The sequence below is a fragment of the Passer domesticus genome, chromosome Z, assembly GCF_036417665.1.
Source record: "Passer domesticus isolate bPasDom1 chromosome Z, bPasDom1.hap1, whole genome shotgun sequence".
NCBI classification, from domain to species: domain Eukaryota; kingdom Metazoa; phylum Chordata; class Aves; order Passeriformes; family Passeridae; genus Passer; species Passer domesticus.
In genome coordinates this window covers 8,936,849-8,962,896 of record NC_087512.1, presented here as the reverse complement: position 1 = coordinate 8,962,896, position 26,048 = coordinate 8,936,849, and the positions used below count along the sequence as shown (strand labels likewise).

The 26,048-nt window shown below is 48.6% G+C and overlaps 1 protein-coding gene and 1 long non-coding RNA gene across 10 annotated transcripts in view; both read right to left on the bottom strand.

Moving 5' to 3' along the window:
• CNTFR (ciliary neurotrophic factor receptor) overlaps positions 1-26,048 on the bottom strand; it is a 200,349-nt gene that overhangs the window by 88,678 nt on the left and 85,623 nt on the right. The gene's annotated exons all lie outside the window — the stretch shown is intronic.
• LOC135290869 (uncharacterized) lies at positions 16,871-19,678 on the bottom strand. Its single transcript, XR_010353693.1, has 3 exons — positions 18,837-19,678; positions 18,331-18,435; positions 16,871-17,958 (listed from the first exon to the last, which is right to left on the bottom strand). It is a non-coding gene; the product is annotated as an uncharacterized LOC135290869 (long non-coding RNA).

Genomic DNA, 26,048 nt, shown 5'->3' with positions numbered 1-26,048 from the left:
TTCAGGTGTTCCTCAGTGCTCCTTTCTGGAAGCTGGAGAGATTGCCTAAGATGGGCATATTTGGAGCAGTTCCTGCTCATTCTCAGTCTCCAGGCTGTGGTTACTGAGGGATGGAGCTCTTGGTGTCACGCTGATTTTTGGCACTTCAATTCCCAGCCTCCACCCACAAAAGCAGAAAATTAATGATGCGGAACAAAACCAAAACATCGCCACAAAATCAAAACCAAACTCCCATACGCTGAGCAAACCACCCCAAATACTTTAGGAAGGTCCTGCTGTCTCATGCCAAGTTTGGTTTGTGCTTTCCAGGCAAATGCTGGCAACATTTCTTATTTTTGTCTGTGGGGCTGCATTGCCCTTCAGTCCCCCAAGGATTTTGCTCACAACCCTGTTTTCTGCCTTGGGACAACTCTGTAGTGAGGCTGCTTTATGAAATACCCAACATCCCTTCATATCCAAAGCTCCAGGGCAGAGAAAAGCAGCCTAGTATTAAAGTCTGGATTGTGGCATAGTCATATGCCATCCTGAGAAAAACAAAGAGGAAAGGGAAGACAGACAGAGCTTGTCCAGACAGGCTTCTTCTATCAGCTGGATGTCCATGCCACAGCACACATGGCATAGAGGAGCACGCTCTTTCCTGTGGTCACTGCTAGGAGAGATTTTGGGCCATGTTTGGCCACAGCACCATCCCTCTCAATAGCACCTGCAGACACAGGTTCCACAGAAACCTTATTTTACTTGAAACATGAAGACAGCATACCTTACTAGCCCAATCTTGCTCCTCTGGAGGGCTGTTCTCTGCAGCACCCAGGCAGGGGGCTGGACAGCGTGGGCACTGTGTCTGAGCTCACTGGCACTGGGGTTATGTGAGGTGAAGAGCACAGTGCTGCTGTGGAAACACAGGGGCAAGCAGGGCAAAACCGCCAGCTGCAACCCCAGCTAGGCTGCTGCCACCCTGCAGGACCCCTTTCCTCCAGCACAGGCAGGACCATGCTTGCTTGGCCCCAGTAAACCTCCTAGTGGTGATGTCCCCAGGCCAGGGAGAGCTACAGCTCATTCCTGAATCAACCCAGGTATCCAAGGACTGAGGCCACAACACTGCTGCTCAAACAGCAGGGCAGGTTTGCTTCTTGCCAACATGCTGAGAGAGAGCTGGAGGAGGATGAGAGCCTGAAGTTGTGTTGCTGGGGCTCAGGGACATGAGAAGGATTGGACTGAGGAGCACTGGAAAAGATCTTGGCAGATGTCTTGTCAAAGGAGGGAGGAAGATATTGGCTTAGCAGTACTGGGAGAGTAACTGATGAAACACTCTGTTGTTCAGAGCTTCTTGGGCATTTTAATTTTAGCTTGGCTTTTTGATTGGGCTTTCTTTTCTTCTTCTTTTTATTTTTGAGCTGTTGGCACAGAGGAAGCCTCTCCAATGACTCTGATGCTGCCTCCCCAGAGATGCCTCAGGATCACGGAATCATAAAATCAATCATTTAGGTTGGACAAAGACCTCATCAAGTCCAAATGTAAACCCAACACTGCCAAGTCCACCACTAAACCCTGTTCCTAAGTGCCATATTTACATGTCTTTTAAATACCTCCAGGGATGGTGACTATGGCTTGTGTTACTTTTCTTCATCTCTCCTCTGTGCCTGCAGTACAAGTTGGCAGGAGGACGGGGCAGGCAGGATCCAGGCAGCTTCCAAGGCCCAGGAAGAGCAGCACACAATGCTGGAGATGGACAGAGGCTCAGGATGCTGGGGACTTGCCCTGGGTTGACTATATGATGCTTTTATCCCCAATCGTCTTGTTCTGTTTATACTGAATAATAAGTTTTACACCTTTAAGATTCTCTTCCAGAGAGTGAAGAGGGGAGGGAAGAAGCGTGCAGTTTGTTTTCAGATTGCACTCACTCCTCCACATTCCTGCTCCTGGACTGTGCTGTGGATGGACAGACAGCCGGACAGAGCTCTCTTTTGCTTTTAGTTAGTTTTAGCTAGCTGAGGCAAAGAAGCTCCCTGGAATGTGGTTTTCCCTTTTCTTGGAGCTGTTCAAAGCTGCTCTGGCATGAAAACCAGCAGAGCACCGGCAGCTCCACCTGTGGCCGCCGGGCTGGGCCTGGGCCGTGGCACTTCCAGCACCAGAGAGACTGATCAGAGCCTGAGTGAGCCGAGCTGCAGCCCGAGGAGGGGACTGTTCTGAGTTTGCCATCTCTTTTTGGAGCAGCAAGAGGTTTTATTGTTTCATATTGTTTGGGTTCTATTGTTTAATAAACAGGTTTCTTTTCTCCACTTTTCTCCAAGGAGGTGTTTTCTCCCGAACCAGTCGGGGGGAGGGGCCAATATGAATCTGCTTTTGTAGAGGAGCCCCTTTGGGGGTTATGTCCCAAATTTGCCCTGAACCAGGACAGCACTGTGTGCTCCCCACTGGTGCCTGCTTGCTGTCCTTCCCTGTCCAGGTTCCATGGGAGGTGCTGTGTCCCCACGGCCTTTAATGCCCTCAGACCACCAGCTACCCTGGGGTCAGTGGCCCACAAGCTGCTGTGGGGACACAGGCCACTGCAGGCAGACAGGACAGACGTGACAGTGAGGATATCTGTCCTCCACCTGCATATAGGCTGCCCCCTGCCTCCCTCCTCACTGCAAGAATACTGCTCAAAACCTGGGCAGGACAAAGAGGACTGGAGGGGAGCCCTGCCCATCCTGCAGACAGATGGGGTTTGTAGGTCGTTGCTTCACCCAGTTCCATCACCACCCTCACCCCATGTGGTTCCACAGGTGCCCAGCATCTCCTGTGCAGCCTTTTGGGGTCTGTGTCCATATGTCACAGCAGCACCCAGCTTCCGAAGTGGGCGACTGAAGGGGGAAACTGAGGCATGTGGATTCTCCGTAATGCCCTGATGACAAGTGACAAGGGTGGCATTGAGGGGAGGAGCTAATCCCACCCTTGGGTGAAAGCAGCCCATGTTGGCTCCAGTGATGCTGGAAGGGGGCTTTCTGCTGCCAGCAGCCTCTTTGGCAGGCACAGGGGCCTGCCCCAGAACTGAGCCTAAGGCTGGCAGTGGGACTGGGGTGATGTGCCTGCCCTCTTCTGCTTGCAGACACCCTCTGGGATAGCAGGGTGTAGAAAATGACCTCTTTTTGTGCTGATCCTGAAATGGCCCTACTCAAAGGCCAAGCCTTTCCACATGATAGCAGCTGTCTTGGCACCACTGCTGCCTCAGTTTGCAGCAGGACCTCACTGGCTCCTGCTCCCTTGCCCCCTCTCAGCTTAGCATTGGCTGGATGCAGCTGATGGAAGGGAAAAAGTAACCATGAGAGGCAGAAGCAGCATTGCTGAAACGGGCTGGGGGCACCCCAAAACACCAGGCTGTCACTCCTCTCCTGGCCTCCAATTGCTGTCTCTGTGAGGGGCTCTGACTGCCAGAGCCTGGAGCCAGCAGAACATGTGGGGTGAGACCAAGGGGCTGCTGAGGACCCCTCTGAAAAGCCCTGGAGACCCTTGATCTCCCTGGGATTCTGCCTCAGACCTCACAGAGTATTTGATGAGGGCAAGCAGAAGATGAGGGAGAAAGGGTGTTGGCTGGAGGCAGCTGTGTTGAAATAAAAGTCAAGAAAGTATCTCACTTAAAACTACAGGAAAGTTTAATTATCAAGGACATAACACCATCTGTTTGTGCCGACTGTGACCTCCTGCTGCCCCTGGGCTTTAACAGCTCTTAAATTAACATGATTGTTAGAGGTATTCCCTGCCTGACATCAGGGAAGCAGCTCCCGCGGGGCAGAGAGGAGGATGGAGTGATTGTCCACTGAGACCCTTGCTGGGATGGCGTGGTGTGCTCGGCCGTGATGGGGGAAACAAAACACCCTTTTGGAAATGAGGATTTCCACCAAGCATGGCTCTGGCAAGCCCAGCATCACTGTGTGTTGGCACTGGCAGGTGAGGCATGGTGTGAGACTTTATTTGGGTCCCAGACTCTTTCAAAAAATAAAGTCAAGAAGATATACTATTGGAAGAAGATTTTGTCATGCAAAGACAGCAGAATTAAATGAATACTCAATAAAGAAGAAGAAGTTGGACTAAAATCCAATTTGTTTGCAGCCCTGCAAGGGAAGGAAGATGTATACACTGGTACCAAGCCCCAGAACTAATCTAGTGAGGTGAAACGGCTCAGTTCCCTTCTTTATTTTCTTCTTTCCTATTCTTTATGGGATACAGCATCCAAGGTGGACATACCATCACCTTCCTACCTACCTATCTACACTGAAAGGAGTCTGAAACTAACCTGGCCATATAGGAGTAAAACAGCTCAGCTAGGAGAAGCCCCACCTTGCAAGATCCCAGAAGCCTTTTTCTCCTTCCCCTGAGCTTTGCCCTGCGAGCTCCCACTCTCAAGCCATGTGGCTGTCTCAAAGGAGGCTGGAGGTGAGGGCAGCTGCTGCCACTATTCCTGCAGCAAGACACGCTTTCCACTAGTAAGCCCTCAAAGCCAAACACTAAACATGAATGCAGTGGCCTCTGTGATCTGCCGTGAAGACCCACATCCAAGGAGCACAGATCCAGGTCTTTATTCATCCTAGGGCAGCTCTAGGGGCTGTGAGTCTAGAGGTGGCCATGCTACCAGACTCCAGGAATAAGCAGAGGAGTGCTTGATACTTCTCCTGCGTGGCCCACACTCCCTGCACAATCACCCTGCCCCACCAGCCAGTCTCTCACTGGCCTCTCTGGGCTCTCCTGCCCTTACAGTTCACAGAACCAGCGCTGATCTCCCTTTTATGCCTCTGATAGTTCAGCCCCTCTCTAAATCTGCATCATGTTCACATGCCTTAAACCTATCAGGACTTTTCAATCCTGTGCTCAAGACAAGTGCCAGCATCAAGTCTCATCCTGCGCATCTGCCTCTCCTCAGCAACCACCCCTAAAATCTCTTCCACCCCTAAAATTACACCATGGCTTTGCTCCTTCTCACCTTTGCAGGCAAAGCAGCCAGTATATGAAGGACAGCCCTTGCAATGCCAAATTTGACTTGAAAATCTCCTTGCCTAGCTGCACCCCCATGATCTCCCCCACCAGGAGCTTGGTGTGCTTCAAATCTCCTGCCTGGAGCCTGCACTCATTCCTCCCCTCTCTCGGGGGCCAGGCAGCAGGCAGGAACCAGGGTGCCACCCCTGCCTGGCAGGCTGCCTTCCACCAGGCGTGGCGGGGCAGATGTGAACCACGTGTGCCTTTTGTCTCAGGACCCTTCCTGCAAGCTCCAGCACTGAGGGAAGAGAAATCCATCAGCCAAGAGCAGCCACAGAGTCCCCAGTGGGCTCCAGCCCCCTCCCAGTCTCTGGCTCCACTCCATCCACTGGGGCAAGACTCAGTTTAGGGGAGGTCTTGTTTTTTAATTAGAAAATATTCATCAGCATTTAAAAATAAAATAATAAAAAAAGTGTCAACCAGCTGGGGCCACGAAAGCTAGGGCGTTTTTGGCTGTTGACCAAGCACTTTGATAGAAAGGCTTTTTGGAAAATGCCGTAGAAAACATTTAATTTCTCCCAAGGCCTGCATATGGGGCTCATCACTTGTGCATATTGCACAGGAATATTCATGTGTGCTGGCCTCCTGCTACAGGATGACGAGGGCTCCTTGGTGCAGTATGCAGAAGGGGCTCCTTCCCTTCTTTTCTCTTCTGTGTTTTGTTTTGGTTTTTTTTAGGGGTTTTTTTTTTGGTTTGGTTTTTGTTTTTTGGTTGGCTGGGGTTTTTTTGTTTGTTTTTTTTTTTTTTTTCTCCCATTGGAAGAGAAAAGCACAGTATTTCACTTCAACGCCCGAATATTTGTCAATGGCAGAACAAAGGAAAAACTGAGCCAGGGTCAGGTCTGCTCCTACTCATCAGCTTGCTGAGCTCACCACAGGGGAGAGCCACAGATGAGCAGCAAATGCGAGGAAACAGATTTCTGCCCCTGGTTTTGCTGCATTCTGGTTGCTTGAGCCCATTCTGATGGTGCCTGGATGGAGAGCAGGAGCCTGGCTTCTACTTCTCTGGCACAGCAAAAGGTTTCAATTCACATCCCAGCTCTCCACTCCAGGGATGTGGAGCTGGCTCATTCTGGACTTGCCACTGGGCATATCCGTTAGCTAATGTCCTTCTGCAAAACTGAGAAAGGCCAAAAATACTCACTGTGGCCACAGAGCAGAGCCTGACTCAGCAAGGGGATGATGCCATGGCTTATTTGGTACCTCATCTCCACCCCAGGGCTGCTGACTCCCCCCCTTTCATCCTCAGCTTCTCTCTCAGCAGCACTGGCTTTTGTGCAGCATGCCAATGAGCTCTTCTGGAAGGAGCCAAGCTCACACTGAGCATCTTCTTACCCTCTCACTGGGATGCTCATCTCTAGCAAATGCTCCCTTGCTCCCCTTGAGTCCCCCTCTTCCTGTAAGCCCCTACCTCTGCCTCCTGCTCTGCAGCCTGCCTGGACCCCAGCCTTCTTTAACTTTTCCTAAAGCATTTGTGCTCCCTTTCTCCAGCTCTGGCTGCACCTCTCATTCCTAACAATCTGCTCTCTACAGCTACAGCACCTCCCAGCACAGAGTGTACCAGCCTTGCTGGAGCAATTCTGACTGGCCCAAAAAAAGCTTCTTCCTGGCAGAAAAAACTCAGAGCACTAATTAGGAGAAACCCTGAGCAAGGATGGGGGATAGGAAAAGAAACCATCTGATCTCACAGTGTCTGTGGAAGCAAAGTCAAAGACAGCTCAGGAAAAGGGCACAGCTCCTACTGGGGTTGCAGAGGAGCCTCTGAGCAGAGCAGCACATTTGTGCAGGGCTCAAACTGTACTTCTTAGAGACACTTGTGAAAAGTATTAACAGAAAAAAAAATCTACTGAATGTTCAAAAGAGGAAGCATGCCTAAATAAGTGTGCACACTAGCGTGCACACACAAACAGACTTTATAAATTTTCATATATTTTGGCAAGCTTTCCCAATGGGAAAGGGGAAATTTGATGCCAAGTGTATGCCTAGGCAGGGTCTGTAAGATTCACTATGGAAAAAAAATTAAATGGAAAAAAAAAGTCCTTAAACCACATCTGGAGCACTGTGCCCAGTTTTGGTGCTCTGGTATAAGATTGGCAATGTTGACCTCCAGCAAGTCCATGAAGGGTGGTAATAAGGCAGGGGATGAAGACAGGCTGAGAAAACAGGACTTGCACAGCCTGTAAAAGTGATGGTTTTGGAAGGGTTGAACAGCAACCTGACAACACATACCTAGAGATCACTGAGGTGATAGAGACAGGCTGTTTCCTCCATGATGGGAAGACGAGAGACAACAGGCATGAGCTGCAAGAGCTGCAACAGGAGAGGTTCAGGCTTGCCATAAGGAAGGCATACTCTCAAAACAGTCACTTGCTGGAAGATGAACCCAGACAGGTTGTAGGACATAAGCCTGAATGTTTTCAAAACCCAAATAAGCAAAGTAAACTGGTCCACACTCAGTATTCACCCTGGTGGGGGCAGGGTTCTGGACTAGAGTTTTCTCAGGCCATTTCTTACCTGATTGGACAGATGAGCATGCCATTGCCATGAAAAATTAGATATGATGAAGTCCCCCACAAATTATGAGGGGGACGGACCTGCTCAGTGCTTATTTCAAATACTGGAAAGCAAAATCTGGGTGAACACATCTGACAAGCTCTCTGCCTGGAGCAGGACATACAGCATGGAGGCGAACAGAGACCGCGGGACTGCAGTGTGCCAGGGCCAGATCCCGTGCTCAGCTCTACCCCACTGATGAAGCGGAGACCAAGGAGGTGGCTGTCTCTCCCTTTTCCAAGCTTCCTTCTGGGGGGACCGCCTCGCATGACACCAGTGAGTGATTAATGAGCGGCCAAGCCCGTCAGCACGCAGCCTGCGTGCATGGGCGCTTTGCATGTGTGCGCACCGCTCCCCGGGACTTGGCGGGGAGGGGAGCTGGGGAGAAGAGCGCTGACAAGCAGATGATTAATTGAAATGCAAGCAGGAGGAAAAGCCATGTCCGCTAAAACTATCAGGCGTCGCGAGCATGGGAAAGGAACTCGGAGACGCCGTCTCCATCTCTGCTCCGCACGCATGGCGCCTCCCAGATCCAAGCTGCTTGCCAGTCCTTTTCCTGGCTTCTATTTTTGCAGGTGCAATTTCATAGTTGAAAATAACCATGCTGCACACACATATAGATATAGATTCTTTTTTTTTTTTCCTCACCGTCCCCCTGGCTCATTGCATACGGAAACGGCAGCAATGGGAGAGCAAACCTCCCAGGCTGCAGTGCACGGCAGCAATTAGGCATCCAAGTGCTCATTACCCCAAGCCTTGGGGTGGAGGCGCCCAAAGCCCAGGCTCTCTGCGCCATCTGCACCTTCCAAGAGGCACAAGCTCAAAAACACACACATAAAGTTACTAGTTTACGCAAAATAATAAGTTTAAAAAAAAAAGTATGAAATAAAAGTCTGAAAGCTTATGTCTGGCTCAGCTCCGACCTGTTGCTCAGAGTCCATAAATTATATCCCAGTGTTGGAGCTGGTGTGATTGCACTATCGGCAAAAAGGGCAAGAAAGCTTCTGTTCTTCATCTGATACAAGCAGGCTCAGCTTGGGTCACCAAATAAATAGAGTGGAGATGTAATGTGGTACATACTATTCCCCTGAACCATGGCTGGAAAAAGCACAGCAGGCGAAAGCATCAGGAAAGGGATGTCTTAGGGGGAAGTTTGAAGGGGCAGTGAAGGGATTCTGTTATGGCCAAGGCCAAGGACAGCACATCAGAAATACTCTGCCTCCAGCTCCTGCTCTGAGGAGAAGGACCAAAGAGAAGAATAAAGGGTCATTCTGTAGAAAGGAGAGGATCCTGAGCTTCAAAGTTTTGGGTTGGAAAATTAGGGACGGGAACTTGCTGATGGCTTCTTGACATAACCATAGTGCAGATGACTTAACACCAGATCCTTGTCTGAATGAGCACCAAGCAAGTGAGACTCTACCTACAACATGACCTGAATATGGGCTGCTGGAGCATGGTTATTACCAGGTTTTGCTTGGCAAGCTGATCCTCAGCCAAGACAACTGGCTCGAGAAATTAACTTTGTGAGTTGTTCAGCACTTTGCTGCTCAGGTAATGAGGGGACCTGTAGGCAATTGCATTGTAGGACTCCACAAACTGCTTGTACCATTGACATGGTTTAACAGACTGCTGTTTATGAGACAGAGCAGTATTTAAAAGACACATTTCTCTCAGAGCTGCACATAAAATTTGATAGCTAAATAGCTGTAAATGCTACTGAAGTCTGACAACTCAAAGAGGAATCAAGGGTCTGTCATGCGGAGTATCCGCCAATACACCCGGCCCCGCAGAGCCAGTGAGACTTCCAGTCTCATAAAACCTTTTTTATATTGGAAGTGAGAATTTGTGCAGCGCATATGAACTCTCTTTTATTGGGCTGGTGTGATGCTGAGAAAATGCAGTTAAAGTTGTACAAGTTCTCCTTGGAGCGCTATCGGGCACCTATAAATCAAACGCTTTATCCTGGAATGGGTTTACTAAATAAACCTTCTTTAATTTGGGCTCGTGCTGAGCAGCAGGACCACAGTGGGAGGGGATGCCTCCCCTTGTCACTGCCCATTTGCATTGGTGGAGTGGGGAAAGCCTTTAGTGAGAGGTCTGTCACTCACCTCCCCACTCTTGGAGCCAACAAGAGCTTCCCAACCACAGAGCATCCTCCAGAGCCTGGCACCATTCTCCTCTCCTCTCATGGGAGTTTGACCCTCCCAAAACACCTGTGACTCCCCACAATGCTCCCTGCTCACAGTCCCAGCCCAGCTGCTGCCCTGAAGCCAGTCCAGATCTCCATGCCTATGCAGCTGATTCAGAGAGCTCCTGGGAGCATCCTGAGTTGGAAGGACCACAGACCCACCTTCAGCACCCAGTGGAAATGGAGAATTTCCGAACCTTCACAAAGGCCTGGAGTGCTTTGGATGGAGAGGAAGATTTGGGCCAGCTCCCTAATTCCCCAAAGACTCCTACAGCTGCATTAATTATTTCATCTTAGTCTGGCTTCCTCATTAAGCTAACCTAGACGGCCCGTGGCTGAGTGACAGCGAGTCAGTCTGCAAGAGCCCAAGCCAGCAGTGCTGGAAACTATGGGCTTGATGTGATTTACGTGGACTAATATTACACATATCTCAAACATGCAATCTTTAGAGGACGTGAGGCTGCTGTCTGGGTGGAGGAAAGCCCACGCACAGCCAGCACTGCAGCATCTGGATCAAACCTGGGTATCAGCCTCTCACCCCACACTTAACCAACAGGGTAAAGCCTCATGGTGGGAGCAATTCCCTCACCATATCCTGAAGGCACAGGCGGTGGAAAGCCTCTGCACTGCTGCCAGTGGACCCAAGTGTGACACAAAACATCTGTGTCAAAGCAAGGGCCAGGGAGCACAGCTCCTCTGGCACTGGCTGCTGGACAGCCACTTCACCCCACTGATGTGGCTGGGAATTCAGCTAATTCTGGCATTGGGCTCCCCTTGGGATGTCCGGCTTTTGTGGGCTGTAAGAATGATGCTTCAGGGCATTACGCAGATCCCCTTTTTCCAATACTGCCAAATCTGAGGCTTTTGTGTGAATCCACTGCATTTTGCCGTCTCTGAAAACAAGTGTATAGAAATACAAGACTTCAGCCCCTTAGAATCCTCCAGGGAAAATTCAAAGCAATGAAGAAATATGAGTTGTTTTTCCATGAACCTATTGAAAAAAAGAAAAAAATAAACCCACCCTGAAAAAACCCACATTACTTTTCAGCCCAGTTTTGCCAGCAGTACAGGTCTTTTTCCCACAGTCCAAGGAATCAACACATTTTCAAATCACTCCTTCTTATGGTATTGAATATCAGAAAAAGATTGCCTTTCATTCAGCAGCTGTTTTGGGACACCGAGAAAAAAGGCAAGCAGTCTAAACTTAGCAAAACATGAAGAAAGACTTCAGTGCATTTAAAAACTAGCCACAGGGACTGGAACAGGGAAGGAGGGGGCTGCATGGGTGCATGAGGAGTGTTTCAGGGTTGCAGCATCCTTCTACAGCCCAAATCTCCCATGGTAGCAACTCAGCAGCACTCCACTGCTACAGCTCCTTGAAAAAACTTAGGGACATGTCCTCATTTCCCCAGGAAAATCAGCGGTTACCTCCTGATTTTCAGAGCTTCAGCCTTTCTGACACATAAATGCTCTGGCATGCCTGTTCTGCCAGTGGGGAGTGGGCAGCTCTAAAAATAAACCAAGCAGCTTGGTGTATTGAGAGGAAACCCAAGAGAGGGAATAGCAATAGGGGATGGAGAATTTGCTGAAGTAAGTTTGCCCTGAAGCACTGGAAGGAGACAAATTTTGGTTTCCTACAGGCTTGTGCTATTTAATCCCCCCTCCTCCCCCAGCAATAGCTCCAACCTCCTCCTGTGAATTCAGTATTCCCTGTCTCATTCATAGGGATGGAACCAAAACCTCAGAGTTTTCCTGAAATAAGGGCATGGGTCTGGGCACTGACTCCAGTGGCTTTCTCTGTCTCTCAAAGCTGGGTGCCATCAGCCAGCAGGACAGCAAGCCTTCACTGGAGAAGGCTGGAAGTCCAGCAGTCACAAGAAAGGGTTCTAAGGGAAGAGAGATGAGAAAGCCAAACTTGGCAGGTATCAGCACTCAAGTCGGGTCATGCAGCACATCAACCCTGGCTGGACATGTCCAAAGATGCCCTTGGGCAAGGATCAGAGCCAGGCACCGTGTCCCCATCCTAGCTAACCCCTGGGTCCCAGCTGGCCCCCACAGAGCCACAGAAAATTCTTCGTGCCACCAGGTAAGCAAAGAGCCATGACCGCCAGGCTTCTAACAAAGACAAACTGCCTCTCTCCTTCCTCCCAGATTGCAAGCAGATGTGTGCTTAAATTACCTGCTGCTGACTGCGACGCTTAGCGAAGCGCCGTGGTCTAGGAGCAGAATGAAGAAAAAATGTGTGAATCGAGGGAAGGGAGGATTAGCAAGAATTCAGCTGGCTCTGGAAGGGCAAAGTGTCGTCATTGCAGGAAACAAATGTCACTTCCATTGCAAAACAAGCATTTGTGGCACAAGGGAAACCCTCCTGTTGCTGGAGCCAGTGACAAAATTAAGAAAGTTTGCGGGAAAGTTGCAGGGCTGCTTCTGGGCTTCCCAAAGGGAATTGCTCCCAGCCCACAGAATGCTAGAGGAACAGCCCTGCCTGTGTCACACGGCTGTGGCTTCCTCTTCCAAAGAAACTCCTGAGGCCTGTGTTCCCAGTTGCCTGGGTACACCTGGCTCCAGGGTGCTTGACATGGATCCTGCCGGTGTTGGCCCCTGTGGTGGGCCGCAGGTCTTCATCCTGTTCATGAGTATCTCCAGTGATGCCATGGAAGTGCCCATGAAGCTCCTGTGCACAGGAGGGCAAAGACACCCGGGGCCCATCTTGGAGGGCCTAAGGACAATGCTAATAGAGAAAAGCCCTGGAGATGTACCAGTACCCCTGTCCTGCTGGTGCTCTGTGATGTGTGAGGAAAATGGGCTCTGCATAAGAAAAATAGCTCTGCCCCTACTCAGAGCCTGCTTGTGCTTGTATCAGTGACAACTGTACCCTCATGGGATGCTGCCCAAGCCTGCAGTTTCAGGGCACATCTTTCCACCAAAAGCAACATTCCAAGCAATGCCTCCTCAGAGAACTGGGACGTGGGTACAGGCCAGGAGAGCCCTGACACAGTGCTTCTTCTGTGAGGGCAGCAGGTAACTGCAAGGACCCACAGCCTTTAGAAGAGCATCCAAGGAGATGCCCCATCTCCCAGAACCATCCTGCGTGGCAAGACAGCGCTCTGCAAACGGAGCCATAGAAATCAAGCCCAACCTGCTCCCCTTCCCCCTCGCTGCTCCTGGCTTGCTCTCTGCCGAGCCCTTGCGGGTCACACGTGGCGTCCCACTTCCCGGCACAGCTCCACCGGCTGGAGCAAAGAGCAGAGACAGACCCAAACTGCAGATTAGTGCGTTGGGTTCATGCACGGGAAACAAAAGATCGGAAATCTCTGAAGTGCACAGCTGGAATCCACACCTCGACCATGTTTTTGTGAGATATCACGTACATTTTTAAAAGCTATCTAGAGAGGGTTCTGCTTTAAAACAGCCTGGCGGCTGCTGCACTGACACCACCTCCTGTCACACTGACCAGAACCTTCAACTGTTCCCTGTCCCCCACAGGCCAAGCTCATCTGTAGCCTTTAGCCTTAGGTTATGAAATGATTCAAATAAAGGATTAAATGTCCTCCTCTGCATTTGTTCAACACCAGCTGTGGAGGGAGGGTGGGAAAGGAAGGACATGTGACCCAGAAAAATCACTGTGGGATACTACCTGCCAACACCCTGAAATGGTGGTCCCCAGAAATGCTGGGGTTTCTCTCTCTATCATATGTAGGGCTTCACAGGGTCCCTGCAAGGGTAATGCCCATGAGTAGCCATAAGACACCCACATGGCACCATGTGGACAACGAAAACTCTGATCTCTCTCTCTCTCTCTCTCACACACACACACACACACACACACACACACACACTGCAAATGTGGTTTCTCCTTCTTTCAAAGCTCCTGCAACAGCAACCATATGATGGGATGCTAAACTATGAGATCTTTCTTTATCTTTCTCCATCTACCAGGCTTCCAGGCTGGAAGTGATTCAAGGTAAGATCAAGTATCCTTGTACAATGCTTAGGTTTTCTGTTCCTCTGTACCACTGATCTCCAAGAAGTCTTCCACCGTGCTGTAGGAATCTCAGTGAGGATTTAATTCCCCTTAGGACCTTGTTTCTTCCTTCTTGCCTCTTCTTCCCATCTCTCATACTGTCTGAGTTGCAAGCTGACCCCTCAGCTTAGCTCTTCAGGATGTTTGCTTTACTTTGATTCAGAACCTCTCACTGTGAGCATTTTCCTGCACCACCAGCCAGAAATGGCAGCCCTGCCTATGGCTGTTCTTTTCCAGGCCTCCTCTGCCCTAAAGCATCCTCCACGAGAATTCAAGCATTCCCTTCAGAAAAACATAGTTTGCTGCATTTAAGCTGACTGACCTCAGTAAAATACCAGCTCCTCAATCCTCCCTGCCCCTTTGTTTGGTCACGGAGGATTAGCGCGAGACATAGCATTTCCAATTAAAATAATTAGTTTAAAAGTCCAGCACGAAATTAAATTCCAACATGGTGACATGCCACAGCCAGCCTCCCCAGGAGGCTTGGGACCTTCTCCAGTTATTGCTCCTTGGAGACTGTAGAGAAGGTGCAATGTGGTGTTGCCAAGATTCAGCTCCAACAGTGCAGCCACAGGCTCACCCCAACACGGGAAAGAGCCAAGCCAAGCCAACCTGGGACAGAAAAACTGTGAATGAAACCCCCTTCAAGCGAACACAGGGCCAAGGAGGAGATGCTGAAAGAATGTGAGTCATCGAAGGAAGGCGCCTGCTTTTTCCAGGACACGTGTGGAGTTACTCTCACCTGAAATCAGTTTTTGGACAGCTAGCGAGCACATGCTGTTTCAAGTTGAATATGCCTCGGTTGCTGTCCCAGGCAGGGAGTTATCTCAGGGTTTATTAATGGGGAAATCCACTGCACTGACATGCCTGAAGCACTGGGGTGAGAGCAGCGAGGAAGGAGAATCAGCAACACCTGCTCTGCTTCTCCCTTGGGAAATGATCAAAAGAAGGGAAAGACCATTGCCCACAGCCAGGGATGCCCAGCATTGTCCGGACGGCTCCGAGCACAGGCTGCTCTCTCTCCCACACCTAGATGGGAAACCCATTAAACACTGCAAGCAACGAAGCCTCCGCTGCTCCTCCCTGGAGGCGTTTTCACGGTCAACTTGAGGAAATTGTTCCTGATATCCAGCCTAAATTTCCCTTTGTTGATTTTCAGTTGAGCAGCGGAAAGGTGGGAGCTTTAATGAGACAAGCGGGGCCACTGGAGGGGAAGGAGCCGTCAGTTTGAGCAAGGCAATGCACAGAGCTGTGGTTTAAGTGAAACAGCTATTGCAAAAAGCCCAGAATCCTACAAACTTGGGATGGAAAATGTCTATTAACTTTCCCAATGGACTAACATGAGATTGTTCCCCCATTTTCTAATGCTTCTCCCAGTCCAGCTATTTGATTGGGACCAGAGCTCTGCAAAAATATGAAGGGATCATTCATTTTAATTTTTTTTAAAGGAATTGCTGCATGTGGAATAAAACATTGGACTTTATGGCCAGATTTTCTTGTTTCATCCAAGGGCAAGGCTTGTGCTGTTCTGCCTCTCACACAACTTGTTCTGCCCTGCAAACCACCACTCCTCTCTACCCCAAACTCTGCTGGTGTATGAGGACCTAATGTGTGCAGCAAAAAGTCACTACCAAATTGTGTTTGAAGAGAAGAGCATTTTTGGGGTGAGAAATATAACACAAAACTGGAGAAAACTGCTTTCTGGGATATGCCTGCTGCTCAGCAAGGCACCTCATGCACTTCCTCACAGGAACCCAGCACGATGTTCCACAGCAAACCAGCAGTGGGAGGAGTTCACTGGACGTGAATCCAAGGCCACCCCTCACTATTTTTTCCACCTCTAATTGAGGAAAAGGCTTTTCATCAGCCTGTAAGACACTGCAATGCACACAGGAGCATGCCTGGGATGTACCCATGTGTGAGCAAAGGGTATGCAAAGGAGCAATCATGCAGCCAAGTGGGTTTGGCATGGCATCTGTTACTTCTAGCAACTGGAACATCAGGACCTAAAAATCTAGCCTGAGAGACATGATTCAGCAAGCAAAGGAACAATGGCTGGGTTGAGGAGCATCAGGCCCCTCTGCCTTACACACCTAGAATGCATGAGGACTGTACACTCATGAATCCCAAAGATTGGCTGGCTGCTCTCTGAGGGAAATAAAGCTCCCAGGCTGTGATGCACCAGGGCAGCCAGACCCCTTTCAGTGGGCAGGGGTTTACCCAATATAGCCACAGACCCCCACAGGATCATGGAAATAGAGGCATCACAAGAACAAGATCATGCAGGGCTGAGCTAATGTACCCCAGGAAGATGTTTGCCTCAATTCAAGTTTTTTCTTAGATGTCAGATGGTTGCAAAGCTCTTTCCCACCCTATTGTTATGGGCTTGTAAAGGCAAAGTGCCTGCATGCTCCCTGTAAACAGGCTCTCTTTTCCTGAGGACCTGCCACCTGCAAGGTTTTACCAGCAGAAAGGAGAGCAGTGACCTTGGTGGTGCAAAGTGAGGGGATTTAGATGGGCAGATGAGCCCTCCCACCCCTTGCACCCACCCTGGGCCAGAGCAGAGCACTGGCTTCCCACAACCAGCACCTAACCTGCCTTGGAGAAAAGGGCAGAGGGATGGCACTGTCATGTGCTCTGCCCCACAGCAACACCAGGTTTTGGAAGCTTCTCAGGGAACACACAAAAACTGAGCAGGCAGCCCCCAGATTACCTGGCTGCAGCCCTCCCAGTGCCCTTTAGTGTCACAGCAATGCCCTTGCAGGATAAGGGCTCAGCACACTCACTGTAAAAACTTCCATAAGAGAAATGCACACCAAAACATTAGAGAAACCCTATCTCACTCTCTCTGGTTTTAGCAGCAGGACAAGCCTAAGCACAGAGCAATGAAATAGAAGTTTTTTTCCCCCATGTACTTCCTAAGCACCAGGCAAGGGAGCATATTGCATGGAACATTGCAAGTCTGGGATGTGGCAAGACACCAACTACATTTTATGTGTTGCAAAGCCACCTCCTCTGTGGCAGCTGAGATTTCAAAGTGTACACTCTGACCTTGGTAATACATTTCACATACTGAGTCACTGCTGACATGGGACATAAAAGGGGAAAAGGGCTGGGACTCCAAAGATTTTAATGCATGGTTGGATTTGCTAAGAACTGGGACAGTCCCAGCTGCCAGTCTGGCGCTCCAGCCCTCTGCCACTCTTTATTATGGGCACAAGGCAAAAATGATGTGAGGGGATGTAAAACACTGGTACACCATTATAGGCAAGAGGAGGATGAGGATTCAGAGGAGGATAAGACACAGACTCTGCTCTGTGGGCAACCACTTCCAATGGAGGATGGCTTGAAGAGGACAGATCCTCTTTTTCCTCCTATGGAAAGAATTAGGACAGCTTCATGTCCTTTGCCTGTGAAGACAAACACCCCAAAATGAGGGTAGGGGTGAGAAAAGACTCAGCAGAGAGCTCAGAGAGCTTTTTCACTGGAGGGGGCAAAGATAGGTGGGCAGAGGGATAAGAAAAGAGAGGAATCCTTCTCACATGACATCCTTCCTCAGGCTGACCCTCAGCCTGAAGGTTAACCCTCCTGAGACACTTTACCAGATACATAATTTGATTCCTCAACTCTGTCCATTCTCCCAGCAAGGGAACAGCATAGATCCTATAGCCCTGATTTGCTAAATAAAACACTCCTTGATGGCTCCTCACAATAACGTTTGCACAGAAAATTGACATTCTTCCTCCTCCCATCAGCCCTGACACTGTTTGTTTGTGAGTTAATAACTTGAACACTCAGCTGGGCTATTGATCCCTTCTCAGAACGATCATTCTTTAGTTCAAAATACACAAAAAAATAAAGGAAGGAGATTGCAATGGCAAGATGAACTCGATGCTTGCATGTGGTCCCATGGTACTGGCATTGCAGGGGGACTCAGGTCCTTCCCAGGTGCTCATGATATCTTCTGCAGACAGAACCATACAAAGCTGCATTTATTTCTCTCCATTGTCAAGGAAGAGTTGTTGCAGTTTGCAGGTAGAAAGTGAGTTTTCATGAACCAAAATTCATCATTTAGCTTTAAGTATTTGTCCCCCAAAAGGGGCTTCAAAGAAAGAGAGCTGGTCCAGGTAGGTGTCCGTGCTAGAGATGTTCAGCAGCAGCTGTGTGTGGGTACCATTACCTCCTGTTACAGGAAAGGCAGTAAAAAAAAAGCACCTCAGGGCCCCAGTTCCCCAGCTGAAGGAGAGAGGGTAGCAGCAGATCAGTCCTTCCATCCAGGGCATGATGCTCTTTGGGCTTTTGATGTATTAGATAGGACCTGGCATTCCAAAGGCAGAGCAAAGCCCCAGGTTTCCTCCATCCCCTCCTGACACCACTCCTTTGGAGCAGATCCCCCTCCACCACCCACTCTAACAAAACCTGATTAAAGGAGACATTAATGTCACTGCAATGCCCTCATCCTCCTTAACCACTCCTGCACCAGCAGGGCACTGCGCCACCTCTCCCAGGGGAATCCTCCCTCCCAGTGGATTTCCTTTGCAATCTGTTTGCATACCTCTGGCTAATTGTTCTTCAGACTGCTCTTTTCAGGGTAGGTTTTCATGGCAAACAATCAATTTTTCCTCAGTTGCATTTTTTTTTCCTTCAAAGCCTTTGATGTCTGGGAAAATAACAGGCAACCTCAACACACGGCTGAGCATCAGGCGAGGGCTGGGAAGCACTAAGCGGAAATGCATTTAGTTGTCTGGGTCAAAAACCATTTCCTTTGTTAAATGATTATTATTGTTCCAAGAGGATTTCAGTGGGAATTGAGGGTGCTTAGATAGATGGATTCACAGGTTTGCTGAGCTTCTATAAGGGTCTCTATATCCTCCACCATAATTCTACATCATAACTTCCAACACCAATAACTCTTCTATGGCTCCCAACAGATATTCCTGTGCCTTCCAAAGCAATAACTTCTCAATGAACTCCAGACCTGCCAAATCGACTGTTTTCCCCCTGTGGACGCCTGCTTTTTGGCCCTTCTCACCACCCCCCTGGGAATCTTGACCCATTTACCTCTCCTTCTGGTTCCAAGCCCAGCGCAAGGGGAGATGAGATCAGAAAGCGATCTGCTTCAGACGTCAACAAATAGCTCTGGCACTAAAAGCTTTCAGTCATCTCCCATTTTCCTGACTGCTCTCAGCAGCCGAGGATCCAGATCTGGGCCTGCCTGCACTTCTGAGCAAACCTTCCCTCGTCACACACTGCCCTTTCTCACAATACTCATTTCTTCCAGCTCGTACCTGAAAATTGCTACGAGCATTGCAGGTCTCCCTTGGAAAAATTACTTAGGTTACACTGAGGCTAAAGAATAAACACTCAAACAAGAAATAAATTGTGACGCATTCCTCGGGTCGCCACACCTCCCAGTTCACCCATAAGAACACTGTGCCAGGCACAGTGACACTGAGCCATTACCTCTCCACACACTTGATCTTAACGATGTGTTAATTAAGCTGAGGTTAGAGCTGCTTGTTACCTTATTAGTTTTGTTCCTATCACAGTAATGCTCAGTGGTCTCAATCAGCAATAGAGTCTTTTTCCCCCCTGTCTCTCCTTTTAAGTAACAAATTCTTTCAAGATCCGGTAAAAATAAATGCACACAAGCAGGCTCTGCTCTTTTCTAGGGGATTTTGCTCTGTGAGGGAGGAAAGGTTTCAACAGTATGCTTGAATCAAAAACGAACATATGCAAGAAGGGAGGAATGACATGCATCAAAAGTTGCCCTTTTTTTTGTTGAAAAAGGATTTTTTTTAAACGAAGAAAAACCCCAAAAGACTAATCTTACAGCACTAAGTGCTGCGAACGGTCAATTCATGCTGCATGGTGAATATTGAGCAAGCTACAAAGCTGCCTAGAGGAGGACAGAGGAAGAATAAACGATTTGAATCCATTTTTGGACTCTCCAGTTGCTATTCCACTCACCGACCTGCAAACTGCTCCAACTACTGGGACCAAACATGGCAGGCCTCCTCTCAGGTCTCAGGTCATCCCCACCCCATGAGAACACAGCAAGCAAGCAGTGCTACTGTATAAATAACCAAGATTTAAAAGACAACACTATATTTGCTGGAAAGCATGTTAAAAGAGCATGCTCTGGTGTAGGTCTTCCCTATGCCAGGCTTGCCTTCGTGTGGGTGCAATGAGCTGCCAGCTCTCATCAGATCCATGATGAGCTGCCACAGGCACTTCACCTGGAGAGCAGGGATTGGGGGCCAGGAGCTCTGCTCTCCATCTGAGAGCAAATGGAGTCCAGGAGGAAGAGGCAGCTGGGGAATGCCACAGAGGAAATCTGGGCAGGTCTTCTTGACATCAGAAGGGATGCAGGTGCTCATCCTCAGGGAGTGGTGCTGCTGCCCTGGGAAACTGGAATAGCATTCCCCATTTCCACTCCCTCCCAGTCAGGGGCAAATGAGCCACATAAACCAAGAGTCATAGGACTGTTAATTTTGGAAAATAAGGCTTTTTATCTCATTGAGTTCAACCATCAGGATCCCTCACATAGGAGGATACAATGCTTCTAAGACTGTGGGCACCTCTGACTCTCGTGGCTGCCAGCTTCTTACAGGTATCCTCAGATGCTGGTGGAGGAGGCTTGTGTCACACCCCCCAGCTGCACTCCAGTGCCCTGTGAATGACCTGGCTTTTTAAAAGATGCCATCACACCCACACAAACTAATTACTAGGAAACAATTAAGCTGATGATGGACCTCAGGACCACCATGGGAAAATATAAAAAGGAGCCACCTGTTCCTAACAAAGCCCAATTTCTGCAAGGCATTTGCAGCCCTACTTGACATCATTTGTCAAACAGGAGTCAGGACTGCTCTTCCTTGGTTTTCAACCAAAATCAGTCTATGCCTTTTCTGGCTGCTTCTGAAAACAACTCAAAATTGGAAATTAAGAATTGAAACCTCTAGAAACTGTTACTGTTTTCTGTGCCCTGTGCTGAAATGATCACTTCCCTTTGCATTCAGTGCTGCTATCCTCAGTGGAAAGGGGCTAGTTCTGTCCCAAGATTTAACCTTTGAAGTCTTCAAGGCTTCAAGGGGAAAAATAAGCACCTCTTTTGGGGACAACCTATAGGAAAAAGACTTTGGAGAGCCTCAGTGATGCTTTAACGGATAATGGAGGAGAAGTGGCTCTGGGAACTGGGGTGAGAGAGGACTTTTCTGGGGAGCATGGTGCCTCCTAAAGCATCAAGTCCCCTTGGTGCTGGCGTTCCAAAGAGGTCTTGCAGCACAAAGCAATGCAGGCAGACACACAGCAACTTACTTGGAGGCTCTGGCATCCAGGCTTCGAGCAGGAAGGCGCTGCACAACTGCACTAATTATCTGCTGAACATCTGTCTCTCCCCTACTATCGCGGGGCCGAAGGAGTCCTCCTGCATAGCTGAGGATTAGCGCTGGAAAAGATTTTGTTGACTGTGTGATTTTGCATAGGAGGGGGAGAGAAAAAGATCCTCGTATTCCTTGGAAGGGGTGGGGGCTTCAGGGAGAATCTCTCGGATGAAGGAGGGGAATTTGTAGTTGAAATCAGAGACCTTGCAGGAGCAAGAAGCAGGGGCTTGCCCTGATGTGGGCTTAGGGATTTAGTCTCTTGCTGCAAACTGGGGGCAGCAGGAGCTTTGCCCCTGTGGTCCCAGTAACATCCCAGGGCATCTACTACACTTCAGAGGGTTCTCTTGTCATGTCACCCAGCCTGGTCTGTTGACAGCAGAGGTAAATCACTGAAGAACAATCTGCTGGTGGCTTTCCAGGGACTGCTTTGCTTCCCTGGGACAAAGGGGCATTCCCAAGTTCACCAGTGGCTCCAGAATTTAACAGTAAAAGTAGTAAGACTTTCAGTTGTGGTGTGGTACCCAGGGGAGGTTGTGCATCTTTCTCACTGTCTTGGCTGGGATGCAGTTCTCCCAAAATCCCTCTATATCCAGGGACAGAGGCAGCAGCACAAAGGACCTTGGACAGGCTCCTGGCATAAATCACTCCCTAATAAACTGAGGAGCCTCCTTCCTGTAGAGGCAAGGGAGGGGATCTGCAACAGCAGGAAATGGGACTGGGTGGTGGGAATACATCCCTAATCTTCAGTCTGTAACCCACCAACTTAGAAAGGAAAAACCTTCCCAACTTTGCATGACATCTACATCCATATTAATGAGGTTTGTAGAAATCTGTGTGCAAAAAGCCTGACAGAAGCCTAAAAACCAAACCCGTGGTGAAGTGAAGCAAATTCCCTGCTGTTTAATTAGTACAAATGTCTTGTGAGCTGGGAACGTGGAGTTTTCTTGGGTTTTTTTGGTTTTGTTTTTTTTTTCTTTCAAGACCATCAGGGGCCAGAAACTTGCACAATAACACAAACAAAACATCCCTTAAAATCAACTGGTGCTTTTGGCCAAGCAGAAACAGTTGGGATTTCCAAATATGGCCCATGGGAACAACAGCCCAGGCATTCTCGGGAAGCATCTTGGAGCCTAAACTGTCTCCCAAGAATAAAATCCTTCAGTCCAGCCTGACAAAAGAGCCATTGCAGGACAGTCGCTATCGCAGAGGCACGTGAATTAAGCAATCAATCAAGCAAGCAATGCCTGGGAAAAGAGCAGGGCACAAGGCACATCCTACCAGCAGCAGAGCAGGGCAGGCCCGCGGCTGCCTCCCACGACACGTGGGCCATTGCATCCCTTCCCCACCAACACCACGGCAAGTGGGGTTTCCCTTTGGTTGTGGCGTTCTAATCCAAGTCTGGGGAGCAGGACCCTTTCTTGGAGAGAATACAGGTATCCAGCATTTGTTTTGGACTTAGACTCTGTATAAATCAATGGTTATTCTGCGGGGACGTGACAGAGCAAAAAATCAGACGTAAAATTAGCCAGACGGCAAGAAATGAGCTAGAAATTGTTGCTGTCTCTCCTGAGTTAGGGAGAGAATCCTGTCTCAAAGGCTTGGGGTTGTATGTGTGCCGCCAGCTTCACAAAATGACATTCCCTGGGGCAAAAAGAGAAAGAAGACTATTTAAAATCACCCATGACTTATTGTCTTCCATCTCTTTTAACTGGTTCAAAGGACACGGCCACTGCCCATGCCTAGATTCAAACATCAAAAATGTGGTTTTTGGAGCTCAGCTGTGCCATCCTGTGAGAAGGGCTGAGCACCCAGAGGCCCAGATATATTTGCAAACAGATTGGGCAAATGGCTGCATGTTTGTAAGTGTATTTTAAAAATCAGATTCTGTTGGCAGGCAACTCTCAGACAGCAAGCAGGGCCAAATCCCATGAATAAATTGCTTGGAGCGAGTAGTTTGACGCGCCATTATTCATAACTAATGCAGTCCTAGTAAACAGAAAATGGAGGCCAAATCTGCCTGTATAGACACCAATGACCTCATCTATTTTCATCCTACTTACTGAGTAAAATAGGAGCAGAAGAAAGTCACCACCATCCTCTAAAAGGGGAAATGGAGGTTTTGGAGGAGCAATATTCCCAACAGTTCTGGCGGGCAGTGGGAGTCTGGAGAGCAGGGACCCAACTCTGACCTGAGTTCAGAGTCAGAGCAGAAATCTGGTGCCACCAGTGCAAAGACACAAATAACACCAGCATAGTCATTCTCCCATTTCTGATCAGCTCTTGCTCAGGGTTATGAAGAGCACAGCTTTCCTGAGACAAGAGGAAAGCCACGACCAGTGGAGGGGGGACAGCACCCACAGGGCACCCTCCCAAAAGTGAGACCTCTTCTTCCACTTCCCAACCAGCATTTCAAAGCAGGTTATTTAGAGGTTTTCAGAGGTAGGCAAGCTGCAATACAGTTCCCAACCTCTCCATAGTGAAGTTCTAAGCAAAACAAACAAAATAAACAGGGAAGTGAAAAAGCTGCTCCTCCACCCAGCACAGCAATTGCAGGCTGCTCCACACAACCATCAAACAGTTGGTTACAGCAAGCACAAGACACAACTCTCATGGTACTTTCGCTCTGCAGGAAACATCAGAAGTCCCTGCCAGGGCACAGTGTACGAAAAAAACCAACCACCCTGATTGCAGATGGGAAGGGACCTTCACGGAGTGCAGGTCTGCTGGTGCTGACGCAGCCGCCAGAGCAGCAGCTGCTTCCAAGAAGCCGAGAGGCTACAAACCAGAGCACAGACGTGCTATTTCTGCCACATTTCCTATGTACTTTAGGAATTACATTTATTTCAATTTGGGCAACACGTAGGAAAATTGTGAACACGGCTGTGATCACTCTTCCCTTTTTTCCGTTCCTAAATAATGCAAATTTTAAAGGATTTTGCTTGCAAGCTGCTTTCACCCTGAAGAGGCCAGCTCAGCACCTCCTGAATTTACCTTAGGGAAAACTGGAGCCATTGACCTGAAGACTGCCACATTCATCTTGAGCACAAAGGGAAATACTTCTGTAAATGACACAGAAAATTTATTATGCTGCTTACAAGTTACAGCCCATTAAAAAAATTGCCCTGATTTGAATCATTGACTTTTCAAAATAAATACCATTCTTTCATCAATAAGCTCAAAATACAAACTAACCACAAACCCTTTGGAAAAAAAAGAAACATAAAAATCATATCTTTACACATTAATAACATTTATTGATCTAACTGCAAGCGTATGTCCACATTCATAATTTTACCATATCGCACATCAATAATACTCTACACTTTTTTCATAATAAACTGTGCTGCTCCCATGAAACCAAGGTCCTAAGTATTCCCCTAAAAAGGCCCTTGCTATTTAAATGCACAATGGTTACATTTCAAAGTATCAACACTAAGAGAATATTTGGTTATGCAGACTGGCATTAGCCATTCATAAAATGAATGGGGCAGCAATGTGGGCATGTCAGAAAACAGAAAGACTTTTACTTGTAACAAAACCATGGGAGTTTTCTCTGTCTCCTTTTGTTGCCACCTTCTTCATGTCTCATACTCTGAATTTAATAAAGCAGCCAAAGCAGCTTGGACTGAGCTTGGCACTGCCAGGTCTCTGTGCCTCGTGGTTTTGGATGAGGCTTAGCATGCTATAATCTGTTTATTAATGCTTTGAAGAGGTGCTGAGCAATGAGGAGGAAAAACTGGCAGATGATAATACTATTTAGGCTAATCAAGAACACGATGGATAGGGGAGACCATCAAAGTGAGCGGCAGTGCCAGGCACTGAGGAAGCATGGTGTGATGATAAATGCAATGCACGGCATGCTGAAAGGGAGATTTTGAACTGATTGCATACATTGCTGCAGCCTAAATTAGCTGAAAACAGGCAGCAAAGTGATGTCAGCCTTTGCTCTGTGGCCGCAGCTAAAATGGCAAACAAAATGTTAGGTGATATATAAAGACCCAGGATCATATGTGATGCTGTAAATCAACGATACACCCTGACCTGGAACATTCTGATTAATCCTGGATATCCTGCATTAAAAAAAAAAAAATCAGGGCTAAAGAGTATCTGTTCAGAGACAGGCAATAAAAGCAATGAGATGCAGAGAAAGAGCAGAGCCTGAGACTTTACAAAGGAGGTGGATAAACAGGAAGAGAAAGGAGGTGCAGAGAGCAAAAAAAGGAAGCTGACAAATGCTCCTTGAATATGGGAAGGGCAGGAGGGTCCACAAACTAAAAAGGAGACTTCAAGCTGCTGTATTTACACAAGTAGCACCTGGTGCACAGCCAGGTCTCTGCTGCCACCAAGGATCCCACAGACCCACAACCAGGGGGAGTTTAGAACAAAATTTAAGTGCTTTCGTTTCTAAAAAGACTTACAGGCAGATGGCGAAACTGGGAGTGGATGAAGGAAGAGTGGAAAAAACCACTGAGGTCTAGAGAAATACCACCAAAGACAGCATGAGGCCTTATGGATGGATTATCCAGACAGGAAAATGGGACCTGTTTCCCACAGTAAGTTGCTCCTGGCTGGTCAGAGCCAAGGGTCAACCCACGGCCTGCAGCAGACAGGGTCTCCTGGGCACCTCTTTGGCATATTTAGGCATTTAATAAGTTGGGTCCTCTCTCTTCTCATGTCTCCCTCAGCCCTTGACGAGGAGTATCACTCTCAGCACATCACCACAAATGCCATGTCCACAGCTGTCCAGGGCAGCTGCTGCCCACAGAGGGGAAACTGAGGTAGAATTCCTGGCTTTCCCAACACCATTGGGATGCTCCTCAACGCTGCACTCCTCACATTCACCAGCTGCATCCTAAAACCACAGTTGCCCAGGGGCAGGTGGGCAGAC